Consider the following 22,500-nt stretch of genomic DNA (forward strand, 5'->3'; position numbering starts at 1 on the left):
CAGCAGCAGAGACGCCGCTGAAACACACACACACACACACACACACAGGTCAGGTCATGCCTCTGAACATCAGTGTGTGTGTGTGTGTGTGTGTGTGTGTGTGTGTGTTTGTGTGACCTCTGTCGGTGGCGTGCGGCGGACACACACACAGGAAGCAGTACAGACAGTTGAAGACAGACAGCAGCAGCTCAGAGTCACCGGAGTCCATCTTACCCACCAGATTACTGACTACAAACACACACACACACACGAGTGATACACACGATCATTACAGCACAAACAAACACACGAGTGATACACACGATCATGACACACACACAGGTATGAGTGATACACATGATCATGACAAACACACACACACACACACGTATGAGTGATACACATGATCATGACAAACACACACACACACACACACACACACACACGTATGAGTGATACACATGATCATGACAAACACACACACACACACACGTATGAGTGATACACATGATCATGACAAACACACACACACACACACACACACACACGTATGAGTGATACACATGATCATGACAAACACACACACACACACACACGTATGAGTGATACACATGATCATGACAAACACACACACACACACACACACACACGTATGAGTGATACACATGATCATGACAAACACACACACACACACACACACACACGTATGAGTGATACACATGATCATGACAAACACACACACACACACGTATGAGTGATACACATGATCATGACAAACACACACACACACACACACACACGTATGAGTGATACACATGAACATGACAAACACACACACACACACACACACACACACACACGTATGAGTGATACACATGATCATGACAAACACACACACACACACACACACACGTATGAGTGATACACAAGATCATGACAAACACACACACACACACACACACACGTATGAGTGATACACATGATCGTGACAAACACACACACACACACACACACACACACGTATGAGTGATACACATGATCATAACAAACACACACACACACACACACACACACACACACACACACGTATGAGTGATACACATGATCATGACAAACACACACACACACACACACACACACACACACACACACACGTATGAGTGATACACATGATCATGACAAACACACACACACACACACACACACACGTATGAGTGATACACATGATCATGACAAACACACACACACACACACACACACACACACACACACACACACGTATGAGTGATACACATGATCATGACAAACACACACACACACACACACCAGGGCTTGACATTAAGCATGTTCATATGCTTGTCCTTCGTTAACTCACTTGTCTGAGTAAAAAATTTGCTTGTCTGGAAAAAAGTTTGATTTCTATTTAATTTTTGTGTGTTGTAAATATAACTTTTTTCAGAAGAAATATTCCTACCAATGTTCAATCACCTTTGACATATTTAAATCTGCATATTTGTGATATATATATATATATATATAATTTCAAATTTGTGATATTTTTACCTTTTATAAAGGGCATTTCCCCCTAATCTTATTAAATATAGGCTCTGCTTCAGGTTTAATTTTATATTGTTAAATTTGATCAATACATTAAATTAAAATAAAACACTATAAGGGCTGTTAACAATAAAATTAAATAATCTACACTGAAAAATTACAACTGCATTAAATAATGTTTTGAGATTTGTAGTTTTTGAATAGACACATAAGAGATGTTGGAAAGAAATGTTTAAACATGAAACTAAACCTCCAGTAGGTGGCAGCAGGTGACCGTCTTAATGAGTGAGTCATTGAGTCGTTCATTCAAACGATTCATTCAAACACTGAATCGTTCAGTAACACGCGTGTTGCTGTGAGAAGCGTTATGGTTTGCAAATGAACGACTTTCACTGCTAAAGTAGAACAAAACACTCAATATTGCATCTAAAATGTAAGTGACGTTAAGTAAATGTTAATTAATTGTTTATGAAACTGTCATATGAAATCAGTGTCCTTTTCAGTCGTGATGGTATTCAGGAAACGGCTTAAACGCTCTAGTGTTGTAATTTCTCCTCAAGAGGCTGCACGAGCGTCAACAGCGCCACCTTATTATCGTCAGTTAATCATACATTATTATCCATTATTTTTTGTTGTCTGTTGGGCAAGTAAAATCCTCTTTTACTTGTCCCTTCAAAAAACCCACTTGTCCCGGACAAGCGTTAATGTCGAGCCCTGATGACACACACACACACGTATGAGTGATACACATGACACACACACACACACACACGTGATCTTACCGTGGTAGAGCAGTTTGAGGTCAGTGTGGTTCATCTGAGAGGACGAATGGCTCTGAATCACAAACAGCACACTCTCTCACACACACACACACACACGTGATCTTACCGTGGTAGAGCAGTTTGAGGTCAGTGTGGTTCATCTGAGAGGACGAATGGCTCTGAATCACCGACAGCACATCCAGCAGCACCGCCACGCCGTCTGAACACATCATGACCTTTCTTCATTCACACGTTCTGATTTCTTTTATTAATGTCCTATTTGTTCGGGTCACATGACGTCACTGTAGCTTTGCGCCGCCATCTTTACGGCCGAAGGTCTCAGTAATGCCGAAAGAGGAACCCCGAACCGGTATTTTATTATTTCATGAAGAACAAAAGTGTTAAATAATAAATATTATTATTTCACAACCTACTTCCTGTACGATCATCAAGGGATGATGATGTATGTTTCTGAATGAATGGATGAATTGTATACGTTTGGTATGTTATATGTATGTTGTCACGTTTAATGTCTCTCATATGTAACAGAAATGGCAGCTCTCATTAGTTAGGCACCAGTCTAACCAAATTCAGCCGCACCAGCAGGAAAAAAGGTCACACAAATGCCACCATTTAGTCACAGTCTGGAGCCCTGCGATAATAAGGAAGTGTTTATAATGTTGAGCATGTGACATTGAGTGCTGACCTGTGTGTGTGTGTGTGTGTGTGTGTGTGTGTGTGTGTGTGTGACACACTTAGGAGTCTGAGCTGTTTTGGGGCCCTTTAGAAGACATGCTCTGACATTTGTGCTTTTTCAGTTGCTTATAAACACATTCATGGTAAAGTGTAATCGCACTAGAGATGTTAACCGATGACCGTTTGACCGATGGTTGACCGTATCAATGTTAACCGATCAGAGTTCTCGATAAAATGAAGTGATCTCTAAATTAGGCTATTATAGACAGTGGATTAAACGCTACTACAGTTAGCATCTCATTCTGAAAGCTTTTTGTGTGAAGTGAACAAATCCCTCACACTCAATGTTTCATAACTCGCCTGTTTGTACTTAATAAACCAATAAAAACTTTTGGCACGAGGTCACGGCGTTTGGGTTTGAGCGCTCACAAGGTTTGCCAAAAGTAAACACTCGAGGTTAGAGCCAGGGGCAGACGACAGGATGAAGCGTCAGTCCGCATAAGATGGGCTTACATTTGGGAATATATTACATCTACATTTCAGTGGAAACACATAAGGTGTTGATCATCATCTTTATTATTGTTAGCACTACCTCGAACTAAAGCGGCGTCTCTTCGGAGCTGTCATTTTCTTAAACGAGCCGCGGCAATGATTCAGATGAGCTTCTAACGCTCGACAAACGCCTTTATTTTCAACGCGATCACCTTGCCCAAACCATTTCGAAACTAAGGAGCCATGGTCCTCGGATTACAAACAAGCTCCTCGGCGCCGCGTTTGCGGGACTCGTGTTTTGCGCTGTGGGGGATTTTAAAAAAGTGACGCGAGTGGAAGGGAGGCGGCGGCACCGGGACAGTGTGTGTGTGTGTGTGAGAGAGAGAGCGGAAGAGAGAGATGCGACAGAGTGGCGAAATTGCAGGCCCGGCTCGCAGCTCAAAGAGCGCAGCATATTTTAAACTAATCGCTTAACCGGTTTCAGCTAATGAGGCTCGGTGGTCGGTCAAGAAAATGTGCTACCTTAATAAGTGAGCAACATATATATACATGCTTGTATTTTTGAGAGAATAATGTTTATGCTCGAGTTTTGAAAAAAAAAAACACACACAATGTAATATATTTTAATGCATGAACTGCTTTTATGTATTTGCAATTGATGCTTGTTTGTTTGTGCTTGGCTCAAGTGTGTGTTCTTGTTTAGCCCTGTTGTAAATATAATTGTAATTTATTTTACCAGATGTATATGGCATTATTTCCCTGTCAAATGTCGAGAGCGCATTATTGGAGCGCGAAAGTACATTAATATAATGCGTGAGCGCAAATCTCTCTCTGCTCGCGCGCGGAATGTAATGTGCGAGCGCGAATCTCCCTGCTCGCGCGCGAGAACTCTGCGTGCGCTCTCAGATACGCTGCTCTTGGAAGAATATTCTCTGAGCAGGAAGATTTGCGCTCGCGCATTATATCAATGTACTTTCACGCTACAATAATGAGCTCTCGACCTTTGACAGGGAAATAACGCCATAGATGTATGCCTATTAACAACAGGCCGGGGACTACAGCTGGAAATTAGCCGTAGAGGCTAAGCCTGCTCTTTTTTAAAAAAAGGGACTGTCCACGTTATAATAAACTAAACTAAACTAAATGTTGTTTTTTTATTAGATATGCGGCCACAGGAGCATCCTCAAATCAGAAGGACCGATTAGGAAGGCTCTTGCAACGTCTGAGGGGGGCCTGGCTCACTGCAACAGACGAGAAAAACCCTGCCGGCCAATAAATGAGGAGCAACCTTGAATTTGACAGACTGATCGGGGAGGTTCTTGCAACGTCTGAGGGGGGCCGAGCTCACTGCAACAGACGAGAAACAAACCCTAACGGCCGATAAATGAGGAGCATCCTCAAATTAGAGTGACCGATCGGGAAGGCTCTTGCAATGTCTGAGGGGTGCCCGGCTCACTGCAACAGACGAGAAACAAACCCCCACCGACCAATAAATGAGGAGCATCCTCAAATTGGAAAGACCGATCGGGAAGGTTCTTGCAACGTCTGAGGGGGGCCGGGCTCACTGCAACAGACGAGAAACTAACCCTAATGGCCGATAAATGAGGAGCTTCCTCAAATTAAGATGACCAATCGGGAAAGCTCTTGCAATGTCTGAGGGGGGCCCGGCTCACTGCAACAAACGAAAAACCTTACCGTCCGGAGAAAGAGCGCACGACGAGATTCAACATGCGCGAAGTTTGAAAACCGTCGATCGGGGGCTCAAGCCGCATCTGACGGGAGATTAGAATCACAGCGTCAGATGAGTGAGCCCTACCAAATTGGTAAATGGGGCGTCGAAATTAAAAAAAAAAAAGACTGACCGAGGGGGCCCACCCCGCTTCCGCCAGGAGCAGTTTCCTGGCATCAGATGAGTGGGTACTATCGGCCGACGGTACGGAGAAAGAGATGGGGAAACACACGCCAGGAGAGCTTTCACAGCATTCGATGGGAGATCAATGCTCACTGCAATCGGAAAGGGAAGCTTCACCAGACGGAAAAAGAAAAGATGGGTAGTGACAGAGGCTCTGACGGCATCCGATGGGAGATTAAGACTCATTGCTTCCAATGGGGGAGCCTCGCCAGATGGATAAGGGAGAAAATTAGCCAGAGAAACTGAGCTCCTGCGGGAGCAGAGGAAACAGCACTGCTGTGGCAGTGGTGAAAATTAGTCAGAGAAACTGAGCTCCTGCGGGAGCAGAGGAAACAGCACTGCTGCGGCAGTGGAGAAAATTAGTCAGAGAAACTGAGCTCCTGCGGGAGCAGAGGAAACAGCACTGCTGTGGCAGTGGAGAAAATTAGCCAGAGAAACTGAGCTCCTGTGTGAGCAGAGGGAACAGCACTGCTGCGGCAGTGGAGAAAATTAGCCAGAGAAACTGAGCTCCTGTGGGAGCAGAGGGAACAGCACTGCTGCGGCAGTGGAGAAAATTAGTCAGAGAAACTGAACTCCTGCGGGAGCAGAGGAAACAGCACTGCTGTGGCAGTGGAGAAAATTAGCCAGAGAAACTGAGCTCCTGTGTGAGCAGAGGGAACAGCACTGCTGCGGCAGTGGAGAAAATTAGCCAGAGAAACTGAGCTCCTGCGGGAGCAGAGGGAACAGCACTGCTGCGGCAGTGTAGAAAATTAGCCAGAGAAACTGAGCTCCTGTGGGAGCAGAGGAAACAGCACTGCTGCGGCAGTGGTGAAATTAGCCAGAGAAACTGAGCTCCTGCGGGAGCAGAGGAAACAGCACTGCTGTGGTAGTGGTGAAAATTAGCTAGAGAAACTGAGCTCCTGCGGGAGCAGAGGAAACAGCACTGCTGCGGCAGTGGTGAAATTAGCCAGAGAAACTGAGCTCCTGCGGGAGCAGAGGAAACAGCACTGCTGTGGTAGTGGTGAAAATTAGCCAGAGAAACTGAGCTCCTGCGGGAGCAGAGGAAACAGCACTGCTGCGGCAGTGGTGAAATTAGCCAGAGAAACTGAGCTCCTGCGGGAGCAGAGGAAACAGCACTGCTGCGGCAGTGTAGAAAATTAGCCAGAGAAACTGAGCTCCTGTGGGAGCAGAGGGAACAGCACTGCTGCGGCAGTGGTGAAATTAGCCAGAGAAACTGAGCTCCTGCGGGAGCAGAGGAAACAGCACTGCTGCGGCTGTGGAGAAAAGGTTAGCCAGAGAAACTGAGCTCCTGCGGGAGCAGAGGAAACAGCACTGCTGTGGCAGTGGAGAAAATTAGTCAGAGAAACTGAGCTCCTGCGGGAGCAGAGGAAACAGCACTGCTGTGGCAGTGGAGAAAATTAGCCAGAGAAACTGAGCTCCTGTGTGAGCAGAGGGAACAGCACTGCTGCGGCAGTGGAGAAAATTAGTCAGAGAAACTGAGCTCCTGTGGGAGCAGAGGGAACAGCACTGCTGCGGCAGTGGAGAAAATTAGTCAGAGAAACTGAGCTCCTGTGGGAGCAGAGGGAACAGCACTGCTGCGGCAGTGGAGAAAATTAGCCAGAGAAACTGAGCTCCTGTGTGAGCAGAGGGAACAGCACTGCTGCGGCAGTGGAGAAAATTAGTCAGAGAAACTGAGCTCCTGTGTGAGCAGAGGGAACAGCACTGCTGCGGCAGTGGAGAAAATTAGCCAGAGAAACTGAGCTCCTGCGGGAGCAGAGGGAACAGCACTGCTGCGACAGTGGAGTAAATTAGCCAGAGAAACTGAGCTCCTGCGGGAGCAGAGGAAACAGCACTGCTGTGGCAGTGGAGAAAATTAGCCAGAGAAACTGAGCTCCTGTGTGAGCAGAGGGAACAGCACTGCTGCGGCAGTGGAGAAAATTAGTCAGAGAAACTGAGCTCCTGTGGGAGCAGAGGAAACAGCACTGCTGTGGCAGTGGAGAAAATTAGCCAGAGAAACTGAGCTCCTGTGTGAGCAGAGGAAACAGCACTGCTGTGGCAGTGGAGAAAATTAGCCAGAGAAACTGAGCTCCTGTGGGAGCAGAGGGAACAGCACTGCTGCGGCAGTGGAGAAAATTAGCCAGAAAAACTGAGCTCCTGCGGGAGCAGAGGAAACAGCACTGCTGCGGCAGTGGAGAAAATTAGTCAGAGAAACTGAGCTCCTGTGGGAGCAGAGGGAACAGCACTGCTGCGGCAGTGGAGAAAATTAGCCAGAGAAACTGAGCTCCTGTGGGAGCAGAGGGAACAGCACTGCTGCGACAGTGGAGAAAATTAGCCAGAGAAACTGAGCTCCTGCGGGAGCAGAGGAAACAGCACTGCTGTGGCAGTGGAGAAAATTAGCCAGAGAAACTGAGCTCCTGTGTGAGCAGAGGGAACAGCACTGCTGCGGCAGTGGAGAAAATTAGTCAGAGAAACTGAGCTCCTGTGGGAGCAGAGGAAACAGCACTGCTGTGGCAGTGGAGAAAATTAGCCAGAGAAACTGAGCTCCTGTGTGAGCAGAGGAAACAGCACTGCTGTGGCAGTGGAGAAAATTAGCCAGAGAAACTGAGCTCCTGTGGGAGCAGAGGGAACAGCACTGCTGCGGCAGTGGAGAAAATTAGCCAGAAAAACTGAGCTCCTGCGGGAGCAGAGGAAACAGCACTGCTGCGGCAGTGGAGAAAATTAGTCAGAGAAACTGAGCTCCTGTGTGAGCAGAGGGAACAGCACTGCTGCGGCAGTGGTGAAAATTAGCCAGAGAAACTGAGCTCCTGTGAGAGCAGAGGGAACAGCACTGCTGTGGCAGTGGAGAAAATTAGTCAGAGAAACTGAGCTCCTGTGGGAGCAGAGGGAACAGCACTGCTGCGGCAGTGGAGAAAATTAGCCAGAGAAACTGAGCTCCTGTGTGAGCAGAGGGAACAGCACTGCTGCGGCAGTGGAGAAAATTAGTCAGAGAAACTGAGCTCCTGTGTGAGCAGAGGGAACAGCACTGCTGCGGCAGTGGAGAAAATTAGCCAGAGAAACTGAGCTCCTGCGGGAGCAGAGGGAACAGCACTGCTGCGACAGTGGAGTAAATTAGCCAGAGAAACTGAGCTCCTGCGGGAGCAGAGGAAACAGCACTGCTGTGGCAGTGGAGAAAATTAGCCAGAGAAACTGAGCTCCTGTGTGAGCAGAGGGAACAGCACTGCTGCGGCAGTGGAGAAAATTAGTCAGAGAAACTGAGCTCCTGTGGGAGCAGAGGAAACAGCACTGCTGTGGCAGTGGAGAAAATTAGCCAGAGAAACTGAGCTCCTGTGTGAGCAGAGGAAACAGCACTGCTGTGGCAGTGGAGAAAATTAGCCAGAGAAACTGAGCTCCTGTGGGAGCAGAGGGAACAGCACTGCTGCGGCAGTGGAGAAAATTAGCCAGAAAAACTGAGCTCCTGCGGGAGCAGAGGAAACAGCACTGCTGCGGCAGTGGAGAAAATTAGTCAGAGAAACTGAGCTCCTGTGGGAGCAGAGGGAACAGCACTGCTGCGGCAGTGGAGAAAATTAGCCAGAGAAACTGAGCTCCTGTGGGAGCAGAGGGAACAGCACTGCTGCGACAGTGGAGAAAATTAGCCAGAGAAACTGAGCTCCTGCGGGAGCAGAGGAAACAGCACTGCTGTGGCAGTGGAGAAAATTAGCCAGAGAAACTGAGCTCCTGTGTGAGCAGAGGGAACAGCACTGCTGCGGCAGTGGAGAAAATTAGTCAGAGAAACTGAGCTCCTGTGGGAGCAGAGGAAACAGCACTGCTGTGGCAGTGGAGAAAATTAGCCAGAGAAACTGAGCTCCTGTGTGAGCAGAGGAAACAGCACTGCTGTGGCAGTGGAGAAAATTAGCCAGAGAAACTGAGCTCCTGTGGGAGCAGAGGGAACAGCACTGCTGCGGCAGTGGAGAAAATTAGCCAGAAAAACTGAGCTCCTGCGGGAGCAGAGGAAACAGCACTGCTGCGGCAGTGGAGAAAATTAGTCAGAGAAACTGAGCTCCTGTGGGAGCAGAGGGAACGGCACTGCTGCGGCAGTGGAGAAAATTAGCCAGAAAAACTGAGCTCCTGCGGGAGCAGAGGAAACAGCACTGCTGCGGCAGTGGAGAAAATTAGTCAGAGAAACTGAGCTCCTGTGGGAGCAGAGGGAACAGCACTGCTGCGGCAGTGGTGAAATTAGCCAGAGAAACTGAGCTCCTGTGGGAGCAGAGGAAACAGCACTGCTGCGGCTGTGGAGAAAAGGTTAGCCAGAGAAACTGAGCTCCTGCGGGAGCAGAGGAAACAGCACTGCTGTGGCAGTGGAGAAAATTAGTCAGAGAAACTGAGCTCCTGCGGGAGCAGAGGAAACAGCACTGCTGCGGCAGTGGTGAAATTAGCCAGAGAAACTGAGCTCCTGCGGGAGCAGAGGAAACAGCACTGCTGCGGCAGTGTAGAAAATTAGCCAGAGAAACTGAGCTCCTGTGGGAGCAGAGGGAACAGCACTGCTGCGGCAGTGGTGAAATTAGCCAGAGAAACTGAGCTCCTGAGGGAGCAGAGGAAACAGCACTGCTGCGGCAGTGGAGAAAGTTTAGCCAGAGTAACTGAGCTCCGTGTGAGCAGAGGGAACAGCACTGCTGCTGCTGTGAAGAAAATAAGCCGGAGAAACAGAGCTCCTGTGGGAGCAGAGGGAACAGCACTGCTGCTGCTGTGGAGAAAATTAGCCGGAGAAACTCAGCTCCTGCGGGAACTGAAGGAACGGCACTGCTGCGGCAGAAGAAAAAATGGTTGAACAGACAAATGGAGAAACATGTTTGTATAACCAACTGAGACTTTTGAAATTACTGCTTGATTATTGTAGAATGCTCCTTTTAACTAGTATGAAGGAAATTAACATATACTCCCTCACAATTGTGTGCAACAAATTACGATATAATTGTAGTACAGAAACCTTCTCATTGTATGCATTTACTTGGCATAAACGAGAACTAATCATGATTGTGAACTGCTCTGAAATAAGGCGTTGTTGTTGTGAAGGCTGTAGAACGCACAGGTTCTGAATGTGAAGCTCACGTTTATTTAATGAAATCATGGCCTTTGAGGTTTGCGTAATCGTGATATACGTTTTCTTTCCCCAAAATATAAGATGGCTTAAAATAATGATTATTATGCTATACAATATAGCCTACTGTAAGAAATTTGTGTTATATTTAGGAAAACAGGAGCTCCAAATTGGATTGTATTTCATGAAATGCAGCTCGTCTTGCTTCGTCCGGATTCTGACTTTCAGTTTGCAAAGTCTCTGTCCGGATCAAACTGAACGAAGGTTAGGTTCGTTTCTTGTGCGAAAGGGTTCTGTATGGTTTGAATTATCTGACCATTTACAGGAGGTTCCTTTTTATGTTGATGTAATGTTAAAAGCCTTATAGAAAGCCTTCTTTAGGTGAATTTTATTTGTATGAATGGCTACAACTTCTAAAGATATTTCAAAGGAATTTCCAGTGTTTTTTTTTTTTTTTTTTTTTTTTATTAATTAATTAATTAATTTATTTATTTATTTATAAACACGCAACCACCAATATTTCCACTTCTGGTGTCATTATAAATGTAGTACTAGTGAAGTAATTAGATGTGCTTAGTTTTCACGAAAGCTCTCTCTGTTTGCTGCAGATCATTAAACTGTTACACTGCCTTAGAAGACTGTCCAAAATCATTGACAAAACGCTGCTTTACAAGCCATGTCTCGTAAGGCAGTGAGGCAAAGAGTCAGCTGGCTAAGTTTTTGGGAGTTACTCGCCCAAACGACGATGCGATGACGTCAGACGCACGTTCGTTTACGAGCCGATCGATTGTCAAGAAGCAGTACCTGTACAGAACATATGCGCGTGCTCGGTAAACAAATGAACGAATCGCTCTCTGAGAAAACTCGTTGTTCAAAAGATTCGGATTAAAGATTCATACAAAATGAATGAATCGTTCGTAAACAGCATCACTACAGCAGGACGCGGTATGTCATGTAAGTTCTTTAGTGCACTCGCACAATTTGCAATGTGAAAGCAAACAAAACTAACCCAACATGTAAAAATGAATCAAAACATGAGCTTCAGTTCAGACCCCGGTGCGGACTTTAAGGTGTGGAAATGTCCTGAGTCGCAAATGCTTGTAAGAAGGTTGTACTCACTGTGTCCCTGTGTGACCGAGCTCATATGGGCGTCAAGTTGAGACGTATTGAATCAAGGGAGAGCTGGTTCCGACTAGTGGCTTGTCTTTTTTGTGATGTACGCTGTAGCACTGTCATTATCTGAGTGATGTAGCCTCAAAATATCTGTATATTCACTTTCCCAGAAGTATAATTATTTGTTCATCGCCACGGTCACCGCGTGCGCGTCCATGATGTACGTTCTCGTGGATTAAAAGTAACGTAGGCAAAGTACACGGCGATCGCAAGCTTGAGGTGTGCCAGTAATACATTCATTATTTAAGATCGTTTTCTATTTCTTAAGACAGAAACTGTTGTAGTTTAATGTTGCAAGTCTCTGCAGTGTGCATTCTTTGATGACCGAGTGCTGCTTTCGCGGTTGACTCTGTTGTCGTGGTTCCAAAAACGCAACGTTATTAACATGCTTTTAGGACATTTATTATTGAAGTTGTTCATCGATTCGAATTTTTAGAAGACAAAATGCCAATTGTGTTTCGTAGGGAAAAGCAGAAATCTTTGACCATGAATGCTGATGAAGCGGTATGAGTTGAGTTTATAAATAGCTTAAACTTTTGTTAGGAAAATACTTGTTTCTTGAGCATTTAGAGTTAGCCTAGCAGCGTGAGTGTGCAGGTGGGGCGACCTGCCTGAAGCCATCCATGCCAAAATGAAAATGGTCAACGAGAGGAGGTAAATCTGTAGTATAAGTACACCTCCTATCGTTGATCAGATTGATTAGCTTACCATGCTCCACCTGTGTTTAATTAGGTTTAATTATCTGACGTGCTCCCCTTGTTAATTAGGTTTGATTAGCTGACGGCTCCGTTGTTTAATTATCTGTTAGTGCTCCTCCCGAAATTAGTTAATAAAACTTCACTTGTTGAGTCCTGACCTGAGTGTGTGTTTGTGATTATCTGTTGAGTCCTGTCCTGTGTGTGTGTGTGTGTGTGCAGTTATCCGTTGAGCCCTGTCCTGTGTGTGTGTGTGTGTGTGTGTGTGTGTGTGTGTGTGTGTGTGTGTGTTTGTGCAGTTATCCGTTGAGCCCTGTCCTGTGTGTGTGTGTATTTGTGTATGGTTATCCGTTGAGTGCTGACCTGTGTGTGTGTGTATTTGTGTGTGTGCAGTTATCCGTTGAGTGCTGACCGTGTGTGCAGTTAACCGCGGAGTCCTGACCTGTGTGTGTGTGTGTGCGTGTGTGTGTGTGTGTGTGCGGTTATCGGCGGAGTCCTGACCTGTGTGTGTGTGTGTGTGTGTGGTTATCCGCGGAGTCCTGACCTGTGTGTGTGTGTCTCTGCAGGACGCTCATGAGTGCCGACCGGATCTGATCGGAGAGATCCGCCGTCCTGCTGATGCTGATGCCGTCCGCTGAACTCAGGACCGATCGCAGCACACACACGGCTGATCGAGACGCTGCGGTCTCGGCATCACACGCCACCGCCTCAACACACACACACACTACATTAGATTTGAACAGGGTTATGAGTGTTGAACATCATGTTACCGGTACTATCCGTTAGCTTTAGGTTAAGGAGAATTTTTTTTATTTTATGTTTTTTTTGTCCTATTTTCAGTTCGTGTGTGTGTGTGTGTGTGTGTGTGTGTGTTTCACCAGCATGTGCATCAGCGCTGCCGGGTGTGTCTGAAGCAGCTCCAGCAGCTCCTGCTCCTTGTCTGACCCGTGAGAGAGACGTCCCGTCAGAGCCGCCCCTCCGAAACTCTCCGACAGCTCGGGATACAGGAAGATGAAGCTCAGGACGGAGAGAGGGAGAGCGCGGGAGAAGAGCGGAGGACAGGAGGAGAGAGCTTTACTGATGACGCTCACTGACACCTGCACACACACACATTTCAAAGGGACTGGAATGTATTTGAATGTAGTTTAGATGGTTGTTATTTTGCCGCTATTGTGTTTGAAATTTATTTAAACTGAAAGGTAGTTTCATGAGCAAGGTCACAGAGTTGAGGTGTGTGTGTGTGTGTGTGTTGTACCATGTCCAGACGAGGGCTGGTGTGTTGATTGACAGACAGCAGATAAAGGACTGAACTCAACACACGCGCAGGAAGAGCGTCGTCACACTGATCCTGAACACACACGACGAAGCGCAGAACGCAGGAGAACACGGCCGACTCACTCAGAAACCTGTCACATGATCACGGCGTCATCATCTCATCTCCATCACAGACACACACTCTCACTCACTCACACACACACGCACACACACCTGTCTCCGTGCAGCAGCGAGAGGTGCAGCAGGTGGAGGAGGCAGTACTGAGTGCTCCTGAGGGATTGTGGGATATCAGTGAGAAGGGACGGCCAGTCAGACACACTGCAGCACAGAGACGGCAGAGACTCCTCCAGGACCCTCTGCACTTCTGCTCAACACACACACACACACACACACATACACGTCTATATTACCAAGAGGGGACTATCACTCTACACTATCCAAGAGGGGACCTGTGTTTCTAGTCATTTTGAAGAAACAAAAATCACATACAAAATTTTCTTTTAAGGTCCTTATTCATAATATAACTTCAAATAAGCATTTTTTTTTTTTTTTTTAAATATGCCAAGAGGGGACCTGAACGATGTCTACCTATCCAACAGGGGACCTCCATAGACTCTAATGGAGCTGTGTGTGTTTGTGTGTGACCGATGTCTACCTATCCAACAGGGGACCTCCATTAGTCTGCAGTGGAGCTGTGTGTGTGAATGTGAAGTGAGCTGGCAGTCAAGTCTGTCTTCATTTTATATATATATATATATATATGCCATCTCCACCATTACATGTCTTTACAAATAAATAACATAAATACAGTTAAGCTTCGTACAGACTATATAATGTGTCAAGTAATAATATGTCTTTTTATAATAACTGTGTTCTTTTGAATGTACTGAGAAGTATTTATTTGTAACCTAAAATATACTTTAATACTTTAATTTATTTTTAAATATATTTATTACACAGTCGCAATAAAGTTACAAGATGTAACATCAAGTAACACACTACACTTAGTTAGTCCACAAGTCTTCTTGTGCTTTAGTATGTTAGTCAACACATTAAAATAAGTTAACTTGTTTACACAGGCATCTGGTATCACAATAGGCACACACACACACAATATACCTTAGACATAATACCTAATACATTACAGAAAAGTCATTTCTTTAAGAAATTCATTCTCTGTTGTGTCTTCATAATTACAGTATATGATCAGTCCACATCTCTCATTTAAGATTATTGTCAGGTACACCAATGTATTTACATTATTGAATATTACAGGTCATTATTGAATAGTGATTACGTTACACACACACACTGACACTCAGGTCCCCTGTTAGATAGTAAATCACGACGCCTGTGTGTTTGCTGTGACATTTCTTATCATCACAAACACACTGTAAAGATTTAGAGTTTTTACAGCAATACCTGAGTTTAAAGGGTTAAATCAAGCAGAAATAGCTCTCTAATGTATTAATTGCAGGTCATTATTGAATAGTGACTACGTTACACACACACACTGACTCAGGTCCCCTGTTAGATAGTAAATCACGACGCCTGTGTGTTTGCTGTGACATTTCTTATCATCACAAACACACTGTAAAGATTTGGAGTTTTTACAGCAATACCTGAGTTTAAAGGGTTAAATCAAGCAGAAATAGCTCTCTAATGTATTAATTGCAGGTCATTATTGAATAGTGACTACGTTACACACACACACTGACTCAGGTCCCCTGTTAGATAGTAAATCACGACGCCTGTGTGTTTGCTGTGACATTTCTTATCATCACAAACACACTGTAAAGATTTGGAGTTTTTACAGCAATACCTGAGTTTAAAGGGTTAAATCAAGCAGAAATAGCTCTCTAATGTATTAATTGCAGGTCATTATTGAATAGTGACTACGTTACACACACACACTGACTCAGGTCCCCTGTTAGATAGTAAATCACGACGCCTGTGTGTTTGCTGTGACATTTCTTATAATCACAAACACACTGTAAAGATTTAGAGTTTTTACAGCAATACCTGAGTTTAAAGGGTTAAATCAAGCAGAAATAGCTCTCTAATGTATTAATTGCCGGTCATTATTGAATAGTGATTACGTTACACACACACTGACTCAGGTCCCCTGTTAGATAGTAAATCACGACGCCTGTGTGTTTGCTGTGACATTTCTTATCATCACAAACACACTGTAAAGATTTAGAGTTTTTACAGCAATAACTGAGTTTAAAGGGTTAAATCAAGCTGAAATAGCTCTGTAATGTATTAAATGCAGGTCATTATTGAATAGTGATTACGTTACACACACACTGACTCAGGTCCCCTGTTAGATAGTAAATCACGACGCCTGTGTGTTTGCTGTGACATTTCTTATAATCACAAACACACTGCAAAGATTTAGAGTTTTTACAGCAATACCTGAGTTTAAAGGGTTAAATCAAGCAGAGATAGCTCTCTAATGTATTAATTGCCGGTCATTATTGAATAGTGATTATGTTACACACACACTCACTCAGGTCCCCTGTTAGATAGTAAATCACGACGCCTGTGTGTTTGCTGTGACATTTCTTATAATCACAAACACACTGCAAAGATTTGGAGTTTTTACAGCAATACCTGAGTTTAAAGGGTTAAATCAAGCAGAAATAGCTCTCTAATGTATTAATTGCAGGTCATTATTGAATAGTGATTACGTTACACACACACACTGACACTCAGGTCCCCTGTTAGATAGTAAATCACGACGCCTGTGTGTTTGCTGTGACATTTCTTATAATCACAAACACACTGTAAAGATTTGGAGTTTTTACAGCAATACCTGAGTTTAAAGGGTTAAATCAAGCAGAAATAGCTCTCTAATGTATTAATTGCCGGTCATTATTGAATAGTGATTATGTTACACACACACTCACTCAGGTCCCCTGTTAGATAGTAAATCACGACGCCTGTGTGTTTGCTGTGACATTTCTTATAATCACAAACACACTGTAAAGATTTGGAGTTTTTACAGCAATACCTGAGTTTAAAGGGTTAAATCAAGCAGAAATAGCTCTCTAATGTATTAATTGCAGGTCATTATTGAATAGTGACTACGTTACACACACACTGACTCAGGTCCCCTGTTAGATAGTAAATCACGACGCCTGTGTGTTTGCTGTGACATTTCTTATCATCACAAACACACTGTAAAGATTTGGAGTTTTTACAGCAATACCTGAGTTTAAAGGGTTAAATCAAGCAGAAATAGCTCTCTAATGTATTAATTGCAGGTCATTATTGAATAGTGATTTACGTTACACACACACTGACTCAGGTCCCCTGTTAGATAGTAAATCACGACGCCTGTGTATGGCTGTGACATTTCTTATCATCACAAACACACTGTAAAGATTTAGAGTTTTTACAGCAATAACTGAGTTTAAAGTGTTAAATCAAGCAGAAATAGCTCTCTAATGTATTAATTGCAGGTCATTATTGAATAGTGATTACGTTACACACACACTGACTCAGGTCCCCTGTTAGATAGTAAATCACGACGCCTGTGTGTTTGCTGTGACATTTCTTATCATCACAAACACACTGTAAAGATTTAGAGTTTTTACAGCAATACCTGAGTTTAAAGGGTTAAATCAAGCAGAAATAGCTCTCTAATGTATTAATTGCCGGTCATTATTGAATAGTGAATATGTTACACACACACTGACTCAGGTCCCCTGTAAGATAGTAAATCACGACGCCTGTGTGTTTCTCTCCTCAACCCCCACAACCCCCCACTCACAATTTACATTTCAATAAAGGAGACTTGAAAAACCAGTTTGTGAACCACAGGCCAATAGAGCTCAAACTACCAGTGTGGCAGAACCCTTCTCAAATAAACTAGAGAAGATGCTGGGATTTGCCCTGCCAAATTAAACTAAATTACAGTTTTTACAATCGCTAGGCCACATTTCTCAATACTTTGGTCATTTTCAAAATCCTTCACACAGTTCTCCAAACCAACTTTCTGCTTCACAGCAGTTATTTCACATTCAAAATCCACAAAAACTAACAAAACACTTCATTCATGTCTCAAATCAAGTGCCGATGATCCACAGTTTAGCTTGCACAGACTGAAGTTGTGATCACTGTGTGAAGAGTTGAAAAAGTTGAAAAAGTGTGTTTATTATTGAGAAATGTTTTGTAAAAGAACATTTTATATCACAGCTTAACTGTGGATCAACATTGCTTTAGCAAAAAATGCATTCAATGGCAACATCTTTCAATTTACCTGAAATCTTTTCTCACTTTGACACAAACACAATCAAATCTTTGTTCTACAGGCCAATTTGCACATCCTTACATGCTGTTTTCAAAAGTGTTAAACTTATGGACAAAACAATAACATAATACAAAACTGAATGAGACAGCAATTTACAACATGTATACAGTAATATTGTAATGCAATTTATCCTGCTAAAAAAATCAAACACTATCAAAGCAACTTTGATGAAACTGAACACCAACACAAGTGTTAGGCCATTACCATCCATTCAAAAGAGGAAACTTAGGAATAATGTTGTACTGTACTGTAAGTATGCAGTGAATTATAAGCAGCAGAGAGTGTCATTCTAGTTTTGTAAAGACATTTTAATTGTATAATGTTCCTGATGTTAGTGTTGATGTAAACCTGCGCTGCTAGTGCTCTGGAAGAATGAGTTGATTTGTAAAAGTAAAATTAACTGCTGTGAAGCTGAAAGTTGGTTAGCAAAGTTATAAACTCCTCACTCAGTTCTCCTAAATATTGGGAAATATGTCCTAGCGATTGTAATTTCATTTCATCATGTAATTTCAATTTATTTTTGGCAGTGTATTTGGTCTAGGACACAGGTAACAGTAGTGAGGTTCTGTGTCTCACCTGTGAGAGTCTTCATGCATTGAAATGTAAATTACTGGTGGGGGGTTGAGCAGCAAACTCAACACACACTATTCTCTATTCCAATTTCAAGAGCACATCTAAACCACTAGCCCAAACACATTACAAGTGAAAGCACAAATAAATACAAAAGATATGATACACATGAAATAAACAGTGCTTTTCAGGACGGTCTGTCAGTAGTTGTAATATAACACTGTATTGTCCTCACTGTAAAAAAATAAAAAAATAAAATATATATATATATATATATATATATATATTTTTTTTATAAGTTAATAATTTTAAAGTTACTTTTTCTCAAAGTGTATGTTCACTTAACTGAACCTACTATGACATAAGCAACTATGTTTACTGGGATACTTCCTATTTTTTTAAAAATAATTTTGTATTAATTTTAGCATTTTAGTTTAGCATTCGTGGACTGTCAGAGATCCAGCTTTTGGGGCGTGTGCTTCAGGTGTTCACCCATATAGCATGTGAGTAATGAAGAGCCTTCTGAAGCAAAGTGGCACGTTTGTGTAAGAACAATGTCCATATTTTAAACTTTATAGACTAAACTAACTATGTTTATTGAAAGAAATTGTGTTTTAGTGTTATTATGAAAAGAGTAACCCCTGACGCTAAGTTTTGTTTAGCTCTATCTTCTCTCTTCAGTGTTTGTCAGTGCACATACGTCAAGGATTCATGGGTGAAGAAGGGTTACTCTTTAAAGGACAACTCCGGTGAGAAATGACCCTATAGGGGTAATTAACAGATGGTTACCGAGTAGATCGTTCTCTGGGATGCGTTTTCATGGAAATCAAGTGTAAAGAGTTGTATCTCTAAAAACAGATTTGAGTGACGAACGCTGTGCTAAGTGATGAACTGTGACTTGGAATCTCATATGGGCCATTGTTTCCGGAAGAAAGCACTGAACGCAGTAGAGAAAAAAAAAGAAAAAAAAGTCCATGTAATTAGATTTCACAAACTTAATTCCTATCGACCAGCTCACTTAGCACAACGTTCGTGGCTCGACTAGTCGAGACTGTTTTCCAAGATGGCTGCAGTCTGTAAACGTGTAATGTACTGTCTTTAGAAAGTATCTTCTTATTAAACCGTTTGTACTCTAACAAGTTCTCAATGCTTCGGTTTGCATGTAGGGACCCTCATTATGCTGCCTTGTTAGTGGTATTAACTAGCGATTTAATTTCACTTATTCCATGACCCATAGACAAACATTATAAGCTAATCTGTGTTTCGAGATAAAACTCTTTAAATTCGATTTTCATGAAACCGCATCCCAGAGAACGATCTACTCGATAACCATCTGTTAATTACCCCTAGGGTCATTTCTCACCGGAGTTGTCCTTTAAGCGCAATGTGATTCGTGTGGCACTGAAAACCGAAAGCTAGTATTTTAGTCTATGGATCAGTTACTGTGTGGATCAGTTATATGATGGTTAGATGCACTTTTATGGACCGACAAGGCACCGGCATTTTAAAGCTGGGAAGAGCCAGGACTTTTTTAATATAAATTTAAATAACTCAGATTTTATTCATTTGAAAAAAGAATGTCATATACACTTGGGATGACTTGAGGGTGAGTAAATCATGGGCTAATTTTCATTTGTAGGTGAACTAACTGCTGTAAACTGGGCCCACAAACACAGTAGATCCACACAACCCCCCACACAATTTACATTTTAATAATAATAAATAAGGGAAGACTTGAAAACCTAGGGCCCTATAATTTCCGCGATCACGGAATCGCGGACGGAATCGCGGAATTGGCATATTAACGCGGAATCTGCATATAAACGCGGAATCTGGTGTTAACGCAGATTTCCCCGGAATTTTACATATTTGTAATGAAATTCTGTGTCGTGTGGGTGGAGAACGTACGTCTGAGGAAAGTGCAGACCGGGGGAAGCAAATCTTCGCGACACAACCCCTCCCGTCATTTCAGCTCGCCCTTCAAAACAATGAAAGTATGGCGAAGTTGGTCTCCACGGCTCTGCTTTCGGCAGCGAAAAAGTTAAGAAACTCGACGCTAACGGCGGTTTCACACTGCACGCGTAGGCGGCGCAGAAGCTTTCCGTATGGAGAGCGTGAGCCGCGCTCGTGTATTGCACAGACAGACAAATATTGTCCATTCTGTCAGATTTTCCGGTGTTCTGCTCGACCCCCGTCATCTCGTGCTTTGATTTATAATGGACACATTAGGCAGCAATGCATATCTGCTGCAAATGCGACCGTTTTCCCCTCTGTTAGTCTGTTCCAAACATGCATTTAACATGCTCTATATGGGTAGTTTACATGATAAGTAACCTTAAAGTTAAAATTAAGCATCTAGTTTTAATCATTTAAAGGGGCCTTTGAAGTTGGGGAAAAAAACTTCAGGCAGTGTTGTGTTTTCGTGTATTTTTATTTTTCACAGCTCTGGATATCATTATGGTGATTGTTAAACACACAGAACAATTCACTACATGATTTCATGGTGCAATGTTTTTTTTAATGTTAATTTTCAAATTTAAATGTTTTACTTAATAGTACTTAAGAGTACTGTAAAATATGATTCTTATGATTTTTTTTTTAGTTCTTTTAAAAAAAAAATTACTTGAAAGAAAAAGCTAATGGAGCACTTTCATTTTAACTTATATAAACTATTATAATTTATTTTACCGGAAAGTTTAAAGCTAATAACCATTAATATTTGAAGTATTTGAAGTGCAGTGTTATGTCAAATATCATATTTGTCCTAAAAAGTAAATGTGATGCTTGTTACCTCGATAAATTTAAGGTCATTCCGATTTTTTGTTTTATGTTGTATTATATTAACATTAAAAGCAAACTCTTTTTTCACCAAAATTACAGTAAAGGGTAAAAAAACTGAATTACCAAACATTTTAACGGAAAAAAAGGAATCTGCAAAAATTAAAACGGAAAAAACGGAATTTGGGAAAAAATAAAACGGATTTTATAGGGCCCTAAAAACCCAGTTTGTGAACCAAAGGCCAACCTAGAGGAAAGGAAAATCAAACCTGAGATCTCCTTCTCAACTCACATCTTTCTCCTAGACAGAAATGAGATCAAGTGAACATCAAATTGAGACATACGGCTAAGTCTCCTGCTTCTCACATGTTTATCCTGAGACAAAAAATGACATTCTCTCATGTTTATCTCCACTAAAGTTTCATAAGAGATCTCAACAACATCACATACTATGCTCTGATTTGTCTCCTTGGCTAGAGAGACTGGATTGCTCATATGTGTCTCCTCTAAAGTTTCAGAAGGGATCTCAACAGTATCACACGCTGTGCTCAGACTCTTCTCTTCAGCTGGATACTCTGGAACTCTCACTTTTATCACCTCTAAAAAGTTTCATAAAAGATCTCAATAACATCACACAGTGTGCTCAGAATATTCTCCTTAGTTAAAGTCTCTGGCACTCTCAAATTTGTCAAACAAATGTTGGTCACTTTTTCAAAACTCTTCACAGTGATCACAACTTCAGTCTGTGCAAGCTAAACTGTGGATCATTGGCACTTGATTTGAGACATGAATTAAGTGTTTTGTTAGTTTTTGTGGATTTTGAATGTGAAATAACTGCTGTGAAGCAGAAAGTTGGTTTGGAGAACAAGTTTTGAAAATGACCAAAGTATTGAGAAACGTGGCCTAGCGATTGTAAAAACTGTAATTTAGTTTAATTTGGCAGGTCAAATCCCAGCATCTTCTCTAGTTTATTTGAGAAGGGTTCTGCCACATTGGTAGTTTGAGCTCTATTGGCCTGTGGTTCACAAACTGGTTTTTCAAGTCTCCTTTATTGAAATGTAAATTGTGAGTGGGGGGTTGTGGGGGTTGAGGAGAGAAACACACAGGCGTCGTGATTTACTATCTAACAGGGGACCTGAGTCAGTGTGTGTGTAACGTAATCACTATTCAATAATGACCTGCAATTAATACATTAGAGAGCTATCTCTGCTTGATTTAACCCTTTAAACTCAGGTATTGCT

At 42.8% G+C, this 22,500-nt stretch overlaps 2 protein-coding genes across 2 annotated transcripts in view; one reads left to right on the plus strand and one right to left on the minus strand.

Annotated features, from left to right (window-relative positions):
* ccdc134 (coiled-coil domain containing 134) overlaps nucleotides 1-2,437 on the minus strand; it is a 21,521-nt gene extending 19,084 nt beyond the window's left edge. Inside the window, exons 1-3 of the transcript XR_010907949.1 lie at nucleotides 2,319-2,437; nucleotides 118-228; nucleotides 1-17 (exon numbers count right to left, since the gene is read on the minus strand). The exon at nucleotides 1-17 is cut by the window's left edge and continues 141 nt beyond it. The gene's annotated coding sequence lies outside the window, so the exon portion shown is untranslated. The remainder of the gene's footprint in view (nucleotides 18-117; nucleotides 229-2,318) is intronic.
* LOC137090647 (uncharacterized) overlaps nucleotides 1-22,500 on the plus strand; it is a 188,509-nt gene that overhangs the window by 16,803 nt on the left and 149,206 nt on the right. The window lies entirely within an intron of this gene.

Source organism: Pseudorasbora parva, chromosome 2 (assembly GCF_024679245.1).
Source record: "Pseudorasbora parva isolate DD20220531a chromosome 2, ASM2467924v1, whole genome shotgun sequence".
In the NCBI taxonomy this organism is placed as follows: domain Eukaryota; kingdom Metazoa; phylum Chordata; class Actinopteri; order Cypriniformes; family Gobionidae; genus Pseudorasbora; species Pseudorasbora parva.